Genomic DNA, 15,720 nt, shown 5'->3' with positions numbered 1-15,720 from the left:
TTGGAATGCTGTATGTGTTATAGAACTAGAACCAGACCATCATGTGACGAACGGCAACTGACGAAGTCATGGCATGGAAATGGTGGCAGTGTGCCACTGGATTGTGTGCAACAGCGCCGTAAAACGAGTCGACAGGTATACCTGACAGAATGGCACAAAGGAACTATAGTGTTTGACGAGCCCATGGCTACATTTTGAATGGCGTCGCCATATTTGTTGAAGTATCAACGCAGACAGTCCAACGTGTCTACAAGGAATGTGTAGCACTTGCAGCCGTATAACATGGCGCAAGAATATTTTTCCGTAAAGATACCATAACTAACAGAGTTCGGAGAACGAGTGTCCCGCCCAGCAATCACAATCGGCTGCTGCCAGTGAATCAACCAAAGTTTATGGAATACTACTAAGGGAAGAGGAACCATTGGACCTTTGGGGGAACCATTGGACCTTTGGGGGAACCATTGGACCTTTGGGGTTGCGCCCCCCGCAACAGGCCACAGCCCACAGCTGCACATAAGGCTGCGTGTCTTCAGCGGATCACACAAGACAGACACTGACCGGGGTCGTGCAGTGTGGTCTAACGAGTCACGATTTTGCCTATTTTCAAACGATGCAAGACGTCGAGTGTACCGATGGCCGAATGAGACGCTTAAGTCACAGTGAATGGGGGGGTGTATTCATTGCTGGAGGTGATTCTATGGTGTCTTACATACCATTAGCCCACTTTGACTCATTGATACAGGTGGATATGAACCAGGTTGTTTATATCTGTGACGTTCGATTCTTTGCCCACATTTCACCATCATACGCACTGCTATCCTGGCTGCTTGCACACAGACACAGAGGTTTTCACACACTGTCTCCTGCATTGTCTTATAAACGCATACTGTCTCTCTCGACCTTAACACTCTTGTCTGAACAACATGGCAGAAACACCCGTTCCCACCACAGCGAAATCGTTTCTGTCCCACTGCATCGTTCCGTCCCTTTCTCGAAGTCCTTTTCAATAGCAGGAGCTACATCATTCTATTACAGAACTGAATAACATCTCCAAATTCAAAAGACACTTAATGAAATATCTACTGAAGTAACAATAATGACTACCTTTGTTCCTGTGCACACTCGTTGCCTCTTTACATCCGTCTTTCGAACCACATTTTCCTCAAGCCCCAATGATCTTATCTGGTGTAGTATCCTTAAATTTCTCTTCTGCACAACTCGGAAAATATCTATTTTGTTTACTTATAAATTCTTTTACATCTGCCCCTGTCAATGTTATTACTATTGTAATCATCATCATCATCAACATGGTCAGTTAGAACTATTTCTTCACTTACAGTCAGTCAAATAATTTTATTGATATATGTCATACACTCATGTTCAGAAAAAAAACAGAACATATTGAACGACTAGAGACAGGACATTCACATTCAGAGGACATGCAGAAATGATTAGCATTTCAGTCACCGGTTCGGCGTGTGTCCTGTTGCCTAGTAGGCCCAGATTCCGCCATGGGCCCTGATAACTTGTTCCATGCGTGATGGCATCGACACGTATAAGGCTTGAGTGGCGTCCTAATGTATAACCATCCTTGGTGCACTCTCCTCGTTCCAAAGTTCGTCTGTGGTGGTTGGCACTAGGTCACAGCGGTGCTATAGTCGTTTCACCCTACACCTCACACTTTCGATTGGTGACAAAGACTGGTGATCTGACGGGCCAGAGCAAAAGGCTGTCATCCCGTGACACCAAGAAGGCGCGGGTTTGTACAGCAACGTGTGGCCGTGCATTGTCTTGATGAAAAATGGCGTCTCGGGTGTTGTGCAGGGAGGATATGGTTACGGGCCGCAGGATGTCGTTCACTTAGGTCGGCCTGATCACAGTGCCCTCGACACGCACCAAGTGTGATTTGTGGTTGTACTGACTAGCAACCCACACCAGAAGGCACTGTATCTCTTGTGCGAATGCAGCCACTGTGATGCCGCTTCTCCTGTCTGCGGCGAACCAAAATGTGGCCATCAGTTCCAGACAAACGGATCATGGTTTCGTCTGAAAACACTATCTGATGCCGTTCCTGTCCACAGTGACGTTCTTTCATACACTGTTGTCGTCTAGAATGTTTCTGCACAATCGTCAAAGGTAGGTGGAGAAGTGAACGATGCGAACATGACCCATGCCGTAATAACGACGATCGACTGTCACCCCTGATAGTGTACATTTACTGTTGCGTCACAGCCGCGGACGAACCAGATCTGTACTGCAGTGCCATTCGAATGAGGTGTCGATCTTCTCGGGGGATGGTCTGGGTGTTGTGACCTGACCCATCTCGATGTGTTCTTCGGCCTTCCGTAAATCATTCTGCACACACGTGTTGCAGTGCCGAAACACTTGATCCTACACGAGCAGCAATTTCTCGGATGGCTGCGTGACGTGCTCTCATGCCAATAAAATTTACGTGCGGCTCTCGTAGTCGCTATAAACCGAAGGTAATGGATCACTGTGACTTGAAAAGACGTGCAGGACACTTCTGCGAGGCATCCTGTACGTCTGCTTAAGGCACAATGATCAATTACCTTCGGTTTATAGTGACAACGTGATCCGCTGTAACATTTTACCGGTGGGTGGTGTTGCGCCGCGATATTGATGTTGACCTTGACCACTCTGGCCGACATGGTTCAAATGCTAATCGTTTCTAAGGAACATACTAATTTACATATTCTGTGAATATGAACGTCCTGTCTTTAGTCGTTCAAGACGTTCTGCTTTTTCCGAAAATGAGTGTATTAAATCGTTGTTATTTCTTAGGTAACTGAGACGTGAAAGATGTACTGTGGTTGTGAATCCCTGGTCCGACGTAAGAGAGGGGCCCTAGTCTCATGATGTTAAATAAATAAATAAAATAAACAAATATCCGAATTATCTGCGAACAAGTATTGGCCTTTTCCTACATCTTCGTGATTGTTCTGCTGTGCACACACTCGTCTTTCAAGCTAATAAAAGCAGCTTTGTAGACAGGGCTAGCCGGCAAGTGTGGCCGAGCGGTTCTAGGCGCTACAGTCTGGAACCGCGCGACCATTACGGTCGCAGGTTCGAATCCTGCCTCTGGCATGGATGTGTGTGGTGTCCTTAGGTTGGTTAGGTTTAAGTAGTTATAAGTTCTAGGGGACTGATGACCTCAGCAGTTAAATCCCATAGTGCTCAGAACCATTTGAAAAATGGCTCTGAGCACTATGGGACTTAACATCTGTGGTCATCAGTCCCCTAGAACTTAGAACTACATAAACCTAACTAACCTAAGGACATCACACACATCCATGCCCGAGGCAGGATTCGAACCATTTGAACCTTTTGAACCATTTGTAAACAGGGCTACACGCATATATTCCAGTTTTGACGCAGTCAGGCACCCTATAGCACCTCACCTGGCTCTCTAAATGACCTGTTCTCACTCTCATAGAAATTGTCTGTAACTACGCGGTCCAGTGATATTATTGTGACTCCCGCTTACGTTCGACGTCGATGTGCAATAACCACTCACAGACGGAAGGTGGCAGGACTGGCAATGGAGGGTGTATAAAACGTGTCGAGGGGATGCGGAAACCACTGGAGTCGAAGTCGTGTTGCTTATAACAGCGATGTATCTGACGCCCAAAAGGACATGGTCACTGGCTTTTGGGCCAAGGGTGGAAGCAATTCTAAACAGCGAAGTTTTTAAAACGTTCGCTTGACGCCGTGGTTAATTTGGCCGTGCACGGCAAATTTCTCTATCCAAAACTGGCGCCAAGGCAATTGTGTTGCACTACGGGCTGTAGACGGCAGGGAAAAACGATGGCTGCCGATGTGTGTGTGGGAAATTAGACGTGCAGCTGTAGGGTAACTGACCACTCACATGAACCAAGGAGCTGCATACAGTGGCTCCTCAACGGCCGTTCAGCGAACGTTGGAGTGTATGGGCCTCCACAGCAGGTGCCTAGTTCATGCACCCTTACTGACAGCTGTTCATCGGCAACAAAGGTTTGTATTCGCAGGACAGAACCGCAGCTGTACGTCCATTGAGTGGCGACAGGTGACTTGTTCAAATGATTCACGGTTTACGCGCCATCGGACAGATAGCTGTTGGCATGCGTGTCGTGGAACGTGTGAAAGCAAACACACTGCAGCAATCGTCGTCTCGAGAAGGGAGCGTTATGGTGTGGGGAATGTTCTCATTGTCTTCTTTGGGAGATCTGGCCATACAGGAAGGAACCACGGATTAACACAAGTATGCATCTATCCTCGGGAACCATCTCCACCCTAGATGCTGTTCGTTTTTCCTCGTCACGATGGCATCTACCGGCAGGAAAATGCAAAGTGCAGCTGTCTACGTGCGTGGTTCTAAGAGCACCAGGATGAGTTTACCATCCTGCTCTGGCCACCAAACTCATCTGATTGAAGCCCAATCGTGAATCTGTGGAACCATCTCGATCGGTCTGTTAGCGTCATAGATCTTCAAGCGAGCCAAGGCACTGGAGTCCCAATCACTCCACGTCCCTGCCGGTACCTTCCAGAATTTCATTGACATTCTTCCTCCACGTCTCGAAGCGGTCCTCGCTACAAAAGGTGGCTATTGAGGCTTTTGACGGGCTGTCGTATTAATGTGACTGTACAGTGTATCTGCAACACCGATGTAAAGCAGCAATAAGCATCCTCGCATCCTGCAGCTATTCGGGATCTAATCACCACTGAGTAACCGGAAGTCACCTGTTGGGATTTTTTGTGATCTATCAAAGGCTTTTGATTGTGTAAATCATGGAATACTTCTAGATAAGCTCAAGTACTGTGGTATGAATGCGACAGTGCCAAATGGTTTAAATCATACCTAACGGGAAGAGTGCAGAAAGCTGAAATAAGCAGTTCACATAATATGCAAAAAACTGGTGATTTCTCAAACTGGGGAACAATCAAGAATGGGGTGCCGCAAGGTTCGGTCTTGGGTCCTCTGCTGTTCTTAATATATATTAATGACTTTCCATTCTATATTCACGAAGACGCAAAGCTGGTACTTTTTGCTGATGATACAAGTATAGCTATCACACTCGACAGACAAGAGTTAACTGGTGAAATTGTAAAAGATGTTTTTCAAAAAATCATTAAGTGGTTCTCTGCAAATGGGCTCTCATTAAACTTTGACAAAACACAGTATATACAGTTCCACACAGTAAATGGAATGACCCCATTAATAAATATAGACTTCGATCAGAAATCGGTACCTAAGGTAGAATATTCAAAATTTCTAGGTGTATGCGTTGATGAGGGGTTGAACTGGAAAAAACACACTGAGGATCTGTTGAAACGTTTGAGTTGAGCTACTTATGCTATTAGGGTCACTGCAAATTTTGGCGATATACATCTGAGTAAATTAGCTTACCACGCCTATTTTCATTCTCTGCTTTCGTATGGCAACATATTCTGGGGTAACTCATCATTGAGTGAAAGAGTGTTCATTGCACAAAAGCGTGTAATCAGAATAATTGCTGGAGCTCATCCAAGATCATCCTGCAGACACTTATTTAAAGAGCTAGAAATCTTCACTGTAGCCTCACAATATATATATATATATATATATATATATATATATATATATATATATATATATATATATATATATATATATTCACTTATGAAATTTGTTATTAACAATCCGAACGAATTCAAAAGTAATAGCAGTGTACATGGCTACAACACTAGGAGAAAGGATGATCACTACTCAGGGTTAAATCTCACTTTGGCTCAGAAGGGGGTAAATTATGCTGCCACAAAAGTCTTTCGTCACTTACCTAATAGCATCAAAAGTCTGACAGATAGCCATAAAGCATTTAACAGGAAATTAAAAGTATTTCTTAATGGCAACTCCTTCTACTCATTAGATGAATTTTTGGATATATTAAGTGGGTAATTAAAAAAAATTGAGTGTCATGTAATATTTTATCTAATGTAATATCTTGTGTAGACACCTTTTATTAACCTGACACGTTCCACATCATTACGAAGTGTCGTATTCATGATCTATGGAACAAGTACTAATCTAATCTAATCTGAACAGCTGCAGCTGGATGTGTTATACCTGAAGAAACTTGTGGGATCTTTTCCTGGCCGAGCTGTGACCGTGGTCATGACTGGAAAAATGGAAATGAGCGTTTGTCGTCGTTGGTCAGGAGGTCCCTTACAGGGCAGGTCCGGCCGCCTTTGTGCAGGTCTTATTACATTCGACGCCACATTGGGCGACCTGCGTGCCGGATGAGGATGAAATGATGATGAAGACAACACCCAGTCCTTGAGCGGAGAAAATCCCCGACCCAGCCGGGAATCGAACCCAGGCCCCTTAGGACCGCAGTCCGTCACGCTGACCATATTTTTCCTTTTTTTCATTTTGTTCGTTGTGTTTGGTCGTTGCGGGCGTCGCATGACATCCGTTCAAGTTCGTTGTTGATCCTTTCACTCAGGTTTTTTTTTTTTTTTTTTTTTTTTTTAGAGGCTAACCAGCTCTGCCCGAACACGCTGAGCTACCATGTCAGCTAGCTGTTCAGCTATTAGGGCGGACGTCATGACTGGAGACAACGCAATACTGTAATAGATTGGTATCTGCTGGTGCTGGTTAAATTTTTGCTCAATGTACTTACATTTTAACTTGTATTGACTGTCAAAGAGAGAGTTCCGATTTTTTAATCCTCTGTATACTCTGACATATAATCTTACAACGAACCTATCCTAATTGTGCCATTCAATGCGTGAACATCGCGTCTTGATGCCTGTTGTGGATAGAAGTATCTCGTGGATGACAGAATCAAGACAGCACGACTTCAGTTTTTACTGATCTTTGATTATTTTATAAGCAATTTTCTGTCGTGATATCGAAGGCACGCTTGCAATGTTTCAAATGGACCGCCCTTCAATTACACACTAGCACACAATCACAGCTGGCCGAACGGGCCTTTCTCTGCGGCACCTACCTATATACGCTCCAATCCGCAAAGCAAACAAAACAGCTGCGATATGCAAATAAACGCACAGCCGATGAATTACGTCTGCGGGAATGTGAATATTGTTTTTGGTGGACACAGGCGACTGGCGCCAGCACGCGATGGAGGCGTTTCTGGCGCCACGCGGCTGGCGATATAGGTGCGTTGTGCAATAATGAAATGTAAAGCCTTCTGTGGCAATCACCGATGTAAATGCGCGCTCAAATAATCCCGTGTGTAAATGAATGTATTTTCGAGCCCGATGGGCTCGGGCGGACGAGAATCACTGCAATTGCACTCTCGCATCTCGCCGAGTGTGCGAACAATAAACACAGATCTTTGGCGAATGCGCGGTTTTGGTTTCTGGCCACGCGTCAATGCCTATCAGCGATTTTGTGAAGGTTCTTCAAAATATTACGTAGTTTTAATCGCGAGTGCTATAAAAGTGTACGTAATGACGTCTTTCTGAGCTTTTCCTCTTCTTCCATAGTGCAGCTAATGTCTACATCTACATGATTACTCTGTAACTCACAATTAAGCGCGTGGCAGAGGGTTCATTGAACCATCTTCAAGCTACTTCTCTGCCGTTCGATTATCTCCCTATGTAGGTGAGTTTTGTGTTAGCAGAAGAGCCAACACCGTGTTACGAGTGGAGGCCGAAATGCACGCGGTTTAGCTCAAGAACTATACTGAAGTGAGGTCTGGAACACGACAAGGAATGAGAATTCAGAAAGCGGACGTAATTAGTTTGATACTTAGCTTTAATCCATTAATGATGAACGTCGCTCTTGACGGTACATGATTCACAATATTATCTGTTCAGATTATAGTAACTGAATATGGGGCCTTGCTAGGTCGTAGCAAATGACGTAGCTGAAGGCTATGCTAAACTTTCATCTCTGCAAATGAGAGCGTATGTAGACAGTGAACCATCGCTAGCAAAGTCGGCTGTACAACTGGGGCGAGTGCTAGGGAGTCTCTCTAGACTAGACCTGCCGTGTGGCGGCGCTCGGTCTGCAATCACTGACAGTGGCGACACGCGGGTCCGACGTATACCGACGGACCGCGGCCGATTTAAAGGCTACCACCTAGCAAGTGTGGTGTCTGGCGGTGACACCACAGTGGGCACCAACAAAATATTTTCAACTCTGAGGAAAAAGTTGGTGATTGAAATTTCATGAGAAGGTCCTGCAGCATAGAGAAACACCTTTGTTTTAATGACTGCCATTCTATTTCTTGTATTATACTGGTGGCACCCTCTCCCATATTTCGCGGTAACAGAAAACGAGCTGCCCTTCTTTGGACTTTTTCAGTGTCTCTGAAATAATAAAAATAGTAATAACAATTATAACATTGCCCAGGCGAACATTGAGCTAGGAGGTGCAGAGTTACCTTAGTGAGAAGATATACCGAAAATTTTCACCATATTTTTTGTTTATAATTTCAGTTTGTTCTCTCATGATGCAAGTCAAGAGGGCCAACTGACTGGAGCTAAAACTCTCCTTCCACACAGGCCATGAGGGCCCAAAGGTACCGACAGGTCGCCATGTCATCCTCAGCCCACAGGCGTCACCGGACGCGGATATGGAGGGGCACGTGGTCAGCACACCGCTCTCCCGGCCGTATGTCACTTTACGAGACCGGAGCTGCTACACCTCAATCAAGCAGCTCCTCAGTTTGCCTCACAAGGGCTGACTGCACCCCGCTTGCCAACAACGCTCGGCAGACCGGATGGTTACCCATCCAAGTGCTAGCCCAGCCCGACAGCGCTTAACTTCGGTGATCTGATGGGAAACGGTGTTACCACTGCGGCGAGACCGTTGACCAGGACTGGAGCTAGGTCCACGTTATTTTCAGTTTAGCTATATTTTACGCTATCGGTTCTGCATTATACCTTGCCATTTTATTTTGTGTGTTCCTTAGATATGAGCTCCTCGACATACTGTGAAGGCCCAAGGGATCTCTGCCTGCCCCTGTGTCATCTTGTGACTCGCGGCGTCATGCGGATGCGGTATGGAGAAGCATGTGGTCAGCGCACCGCTCTCCCATTTTGCAGAAGTTTCAAACCGTGGAGCCACTACTACTCGGTAACGTGGCTCCTCAGTTGGCATCACGAGGCTGAGTGCATCCCGTACCAGTCTTCCCACCACGGAAAAAGGTTTGGCAGTTCCGGAAATCGAACCTGGGTCCTCCGCATGGCAGACATTTACGCTTACCCAGCAACGGAGACGGAGTGTGTTCATTTGGTAGTTGTCTATAACTGGCACTCTATTCGTATACATCTGGATGGCTAAAAATTATTTACAAATACTGTATTTTTGACATTTTGTTCTCTCTTGATGTATAATGTGTGTCCCAGGAAGAATGATCAGTATTCAGGGATATGACAGGAACGATCATTCGAAGCAAAAAAGTCTACTAAACGTGGTCCATAAATGAGCTAAGAAGAATTCTTTAGTAGAAGAGATGTGTTCACAGTAGCAAAGATGAACAAAGGCCCGTAGGTCTTGAGGTGCGCACTTCAGAGAGACCCTGTTTGATGGACTTTTTTTTTTTGTATTTTGGTCCTTACTACTATCCCTCAAAATACGGAAATCTAGGAGGTTCCAGTAGAAGAGACTTGTGACACAGCATCGAAGATAACGAAGTCCTCCTAGCTCTTAAGGTATGCGTTTTAGAGCCCATGTTTACTAGACTTTTTCTGTTTTGAATATTGGTTCCTTGTCATAACCCCCTGAATACTGACCATTTCTCCTGGGACGCAATGTATACATAACACTTGTTGTCAAGCCAAAATGTGAGTATTCCTCGTATTTTTACTACAAATCTGAAACACCTTTTTAATTGAAGTTTTCCTATGTACAAGGTGGTCTAAAATTCCCCATAAAAACTTCTAGAACTCACAGAGGGGACTGAGTAGGCAATATTCAGAACTGGAGCCCATATCCAGAAATGTACCATTTCCACGCTACAGCGGCAGCCGTTTGAAAACATGTTTGCTGGGTAGTTGTGCAACAGGGTATCATGGTTGACGGGAGGGGAGTGCTTAGTCGGATCGGCTGATGTCATTTGACGTCTGTCCTAACCCTCTGACCTGATTCGAGGCTCATTCACGTGTCTGTGAGAGTCAGAGCAACACTCCTTTAAATGGCTCTGAGCACTATGGGACTTAACATCTGTGGTCATCAGTCCCCTAGAACTTAGAACTACTTAAACCTAACTAACCTAAGGACATCCCACACATCCATGCCCGAGGCAGGATTCGAACCTGCGACCGTAGTAGTCGCACGGTTCCGGACTGAGCGCCTAGAACCACGAGACCACCGCGGCCGGCAACACACTCCTTTAGAGCCGGCCGTTGTGGCCGAGCGGCTCTAGGCTCTTCAGTCTGGAACCGCGTGACCGCTACGGTCGCAGGTTCGAATCCTGCCTCGGGCATGGATGTGTGTGATGTCCTTAGGTTGGTTAGGTTTAAGTAGTTCTAAGTTCTAGGGGACTGATGACCTCAGATGTTAAGTCCCATCGTGCTCAGAGTCATTTGAACCATTTTGAACACTCCTTTAGAGACGGAAGAAAATCGGGTGGCACAAGTTGTGTTCGCTGCAGAACAGACTGCAGAGATCAGGTGTTATAGAGTGTGTGTACCGCAACATCATTCGTAGGTGAAAAGTGTCCACCGAGCATTGTGGTCGTCACATAGAACTTTGATTGTAATGGATCAGGATGCTACCCTGCCTTGAAATGGACAAAGACGGTTTAAATTTTTCTGTAAACAACAGTGTTTGTGAAATCTGCTTAAGTTTCCATTTTCTATCTTTCATTGTTAATGAGCGGAATTGTAAAACAAATGAAGTACTTCATCACCCTCTTCTCTGCCTCGTGATGACTGGGTGTTGTGTGATGTCCTTAGGTTAGTTAGGTTTAAGTAGTTCTAAGATCTAGGGGACTGATGACCATAGCTGTTAAGTCCCATAGTGCTCAGAGCCTAACTTCATCACCCTCAAGAAATTACCTTCAAATGTGGTCGTGTTAGCAAAATGTTTTCAAATAGTTATAGCACGGAAACTGTACGTTTCCTGACATAGGTTCCACTTCAAAATATAATTTACTCAGTCCCCTCCACAAGTCCTAAAAGTTTGTAAGGAGAGCACCCTGTATAAGGCAATTGCACAACATGTCCTGGATAATGTTCTTTGTCAGAAACCTGCTTCACATTGAGGAATAAATGAAGCAGCAGTATACGGTGTTGTATAATGACATTTCTAAACTAAATCAAAGCTATGTAACACAACAAGCAAAACTTATTTTTCAGTGACGGTATGTACTATCTAGCTCCCACTCAGTACTCTCATTGTGCGTCAGCAATGTGTCGTCAGTCATGTCCCACTGTAAACACAAAATGTATACTGACACCCTCCCCTTATACCTAAGTGACAGTCAATTAACTTGTGACAGGCGAATGATAAATTCTTGCTGGAAGGGAGAAAGATCTTTCGAATAATCAGTTTAGAACCGTGCAGATACCTCACCTGGTTTAGTTACCTTTCCTGTGTTGAGCGATTTTAGTTTATTTACTGTTCCACTCCCACTTATCTAAATACACTCCTGGAAATTGAAATACGAACACCGTGAATTCATTGTCCCAGGAAGGGGAAACTTTATTGACACATTCCTGGGGTCAGATACATTACATGATCACACTGACAGAACCACAAGCACATAGACACAGGCAACAGAGCATGCACAATGTCGGCACTAGTACAGTGTATATCCACCTTTCGCAGCAATGCAGGCTGCTATTCTCCCATGGAGACGATCGTAGAGATGCTGGATGTAGTCCTGTGGAACGGCTTGCCATGCCATTTCCACCTGGCGCCTCAGTTGGACCACCGTTCGTGCTGGACGTGCAGACCGCGTGAGACGACGCTTCATCCAGTCCCAAACATGCTCAATGGGGGACAGATCTGGAGATCTTGCTGGCCAGGGTAGTTGACTTACACCTTCTAGAGCACGTTGGGTGGCACGGGATACATGCGGACGTGCATTGTCCAGTTGGAACAGCAAGTTCCCTAGCCGGTCTAGGTATGGTAGAACGATGGGTTCGATGACGGTTTGGATGTACCGTGCACTATTCAGTGTCCCCTCGACGATCACCAGTGGTGTACGGCCAGTGTAGGAGATCGCTCCCCACACCATGATGCCGGGTGTTGGCCCTGTGTGCCTCGGTCGTATGCAGTCCTGATTGTGGCGCTCACCTGCACGGCGCCAAACACGCATACGACCATCATTGGCACCAAGGCAGAGGCGACTCTCATCGCTGAACGACACGTCTCCATTCGTCCCTCCATTCACTCCTGTCGCGACACCACTGGAGGCGGGCTGCACGATGTTGGGGCGTGAGCGGAAGACGGCCTAACGGTGTGCGGGACCGTAGCCCAGCTTCATGGAGACGGTTGCGAATGGTCCCCGCCGATACCCCAGGAGCAACAGTGTCCCTAATTTGCTGGGAAGTGGCGGTGCGGTCCCCTACGGCACTGCGTAGGATCCTACGGTCTTGGCGTGCATCCGTGCGTCGCTGCGGTCCGGTCCCAGGTCGACGGGCACGTGCACCTTCCGCCGACCACTGGCGACAACATCGATGTACTGTGGAGACCTAACGCCCCACGTGTTGAGCAATTCGGCGGTACGTCCACCCGGCCTCCCGCATGCCCACTATACGCCCTCGCTCAAAGTCCGTCAACTGCACATACGGTTCACGTCCACGCTGTCGCGGCATGCTACCAGTGTTAAAGACTGCGATGGAGGTCCGTATGCCACGGCAAACTGGCTGACACTGACGGCGGCGGTGCGCAAATGCTGCGCAGCTAGCGCCATTCGACGGCCAACACCGCGGTTCCTGGTGTGTCCGCTGTGCCGTGCGTGTGATCATTGTTTGTACAGCCCTCTCGCAGTGTCCGGAGCAAGTATGGTGGGTCTGACACACCGGTGTCAATGTGTTCTTTTTTCCATTTCCAGGAGTGTATCTGTTGGTTGGTTGGTTTGGGGGAAGAGACCAAACAGCGAGGTCATCGGTCTCATCGGGTTAGGGAAGGACGGTGAAGGAAGTCGGCCGTGCCCTTTCAAAGGAACCATCCCGGTATTTGCCTGGAGTGATTTAGAGAAATCACGGAAAACCTAAATCAGGATGGCCGGACGCGGGATTGAACCGTCGTCCTCCCGAATGCGAGTCCAATGCGCTAGCCACTGCGCCACCTCGCTCGGTCCAAATATCTGTCTATCCGACCTTGTGCGGGGACTAAAGAGGTACGTAATACGACCTTCCGTAGTGTAAGAATTTTAGACGACAGAATTCAATCTGTTTACTTCCATTCTTCCGCCTTTATGATCGCTAAGCGGCTGTGTGGATCACTTTGGTCTGCTTACTCACATTCGGTACTGTCATGGTTCCTTAGAATATTTCGCCAGATCGCTGGCAGAGGCCGCGCGGTTAGAGGCGCGATGTCACGGATTACGCGGCCCCTCTCGCCGAAGTTCGAGTCCTCCCTCGCGCGCGGGTGTGCGTGTTGTTCTTAGACATAAATTAGTTTAAGGAGTGTGTATGTCTAGGGACCCATGACCTCAGCAGTTTGGTCTCTTAGGAATCACACACATTTGAACATTTTCGCTAGCAGAGTACTATTTTCTCATTCATTGATCGTTTCTCACATTGCTCTCCTTCCACTCATTTGGCATTTGTTCGGCTTGTGTTCGTTAACAAAGCTTTGAGTTTGTTTTATCACATACTGAAGCTCTTTGATTTGGTAGCGAGGTCGTAACACGGCTATTGAACTCCGTCGGTTCTTTTCCAACGATTACAACCATTCTCGGCACTTACATAACTAAAACGTTTTGTTCAATTTTCTTGAATTTTATTCATTAACACTCCACTTTCGTCCGAAAAGTAAATATTTAATGTTAATTTCACAGGTAATCTTCAATCTGTTACTGGTCGCACTTGTTAAGTAGAAATTCATACTTCCTTTTACATCTGTAGTCACAGATTCTGTAACAGGCTTACAGTACATAGTTTTGATCGTATTTCATAAACTTCAGCTGTATTAAAGTTTTATGTGACAAAACAGCGTTATTTAGTTAGATTGTTAACTAATCAGCAAGTGGGGTTTTTAGTTACGTGAAGTGGTGGATGAGTTTTCCACATCACAAGAAAATTGGAACAACGAGAAGAGCATCCATGTCTAATGCGATTGATGTTTCTTTTAAACAATTGTTACGTAGTACTGAGAGTCTTGCCATTATGAGAAAGGAAGCAGTGCAACAAGAACATGAATCAAAAAGGGATGGAAAACTGAAACATAGGGTTCCTAGAATTTCCACACGAAGCCTGTTGTAACGGGCAGTTTTGGTAAATCTATTATCCGGAAAATAAACTACGATTTCAATATAAATCGAAAAATATGTCCAAAATTGTATTTACTACTTCTTGCTGTAAAACAAAATAAAATTTTCCATGAGAAGTTGATGTTTTGTACCCGTACAAGACATTCCAGCAGAAGAACTTTTAGCGTAAGAGGTTTGGAAATTGACGAAGGATTTTCGTAGACATTGAGATAATCTTAATACAAGTAAGAAAATTAAGTAATGAAAGTAAATTTCCTTTTGGCACTGAAACTTGAATGGACAGATACACAACTATTATAAAATGTTGGCAAAGCACCTCTGAATTCATGGTGTTAATAAATCTGTCTCCCTTATTCTTCATCAAATTCTGCTGTTTGTTGTGTGATTACTGCTACACTTTTTTTGATTGTGGGAGAAGCTATTATATTTTGTGGCCTGCATATGTTCGCTATTTTTTTCGCTGGTTTTTTTTATACGCAGAAAATGCAGGCTTGATGGGAGTAATATTGCCCTTCGGTTAGTGCATTAATAACGCGTGGCATACGTTCTAAAAATAGGTTTCCTCTCGGATTTTAGCTGTCGTGCTACTGGTCAAGCAACTTGCTGTTGCCATTTATTATAATGTCTTTGGTTTCTTTTCCGAGATAGTCTGTATTTTAAATTATTTTACCTGTTGCTTGGATGAACTGACCTGAAGATGCCTTCTTGTCATTCAACATTATTGGGATGGGGTGTTGACGAGCATTTTTACCTCTAGTCTTTGTTATTTCTACGGATATCGGAGCTGCACTTCGGAATCTACAAATAAACTAAAATATTCTCATAATTTGGCAGTACCACAATACGAAAGTTTCTTGCTTTTATTAAACTATTTACTAGTCTTGTAATCGCCTGTGATACAATACGGTTAGAAATCTCCAATATCGTCTAAAACCTATACATTAGATGTGGCAACATTTATGTTCAGCTATCGCTAACAAAGGCTACTGACTACCTATACCAGCAGTATTTTAACATCATACAAGGTGAAATTCTGCCATACGCAAAATAAAAGTACTATAAAAGTGCTGTCATTTATATGATTTTGTTTTTCTGTGAAACGAAAGTTCTGGGAAGAAATTTGTAAGAAAGTGACTGTCACTGTTTTGATCTAAAGTTAGAAATCTCTAACCCTTATGAGTGAGAGTCATAAAAAATGTGACAAGAGTTGCTGTTAAGGGAAACGGAAGTGTATTAATAGTATTACTTAATTCCAAACGGTTAAAGATTAGGAGCCACAAGTATGTGTTCTCTCATTTATCGGAATTACAAAATGATAATTAATTGA

The sequence above is a fragment of the Schistocerca americana genome, chromosome 2, assembly GCF_021461395.2.
Source record: "Schistocerca americana isolate TAMUIC-IGC-003095 chromosome 2, iqSchAmer2.1, whole genome shotgun sequence".
NCBI lineage: Eukaryota > Metazoa > Arthropoda > Insecta > Orthoptera > Acrididae > Schistocerca > Schistocerca americana.
Note: the sequence above shows the minus strand (reverse complement) of the source record.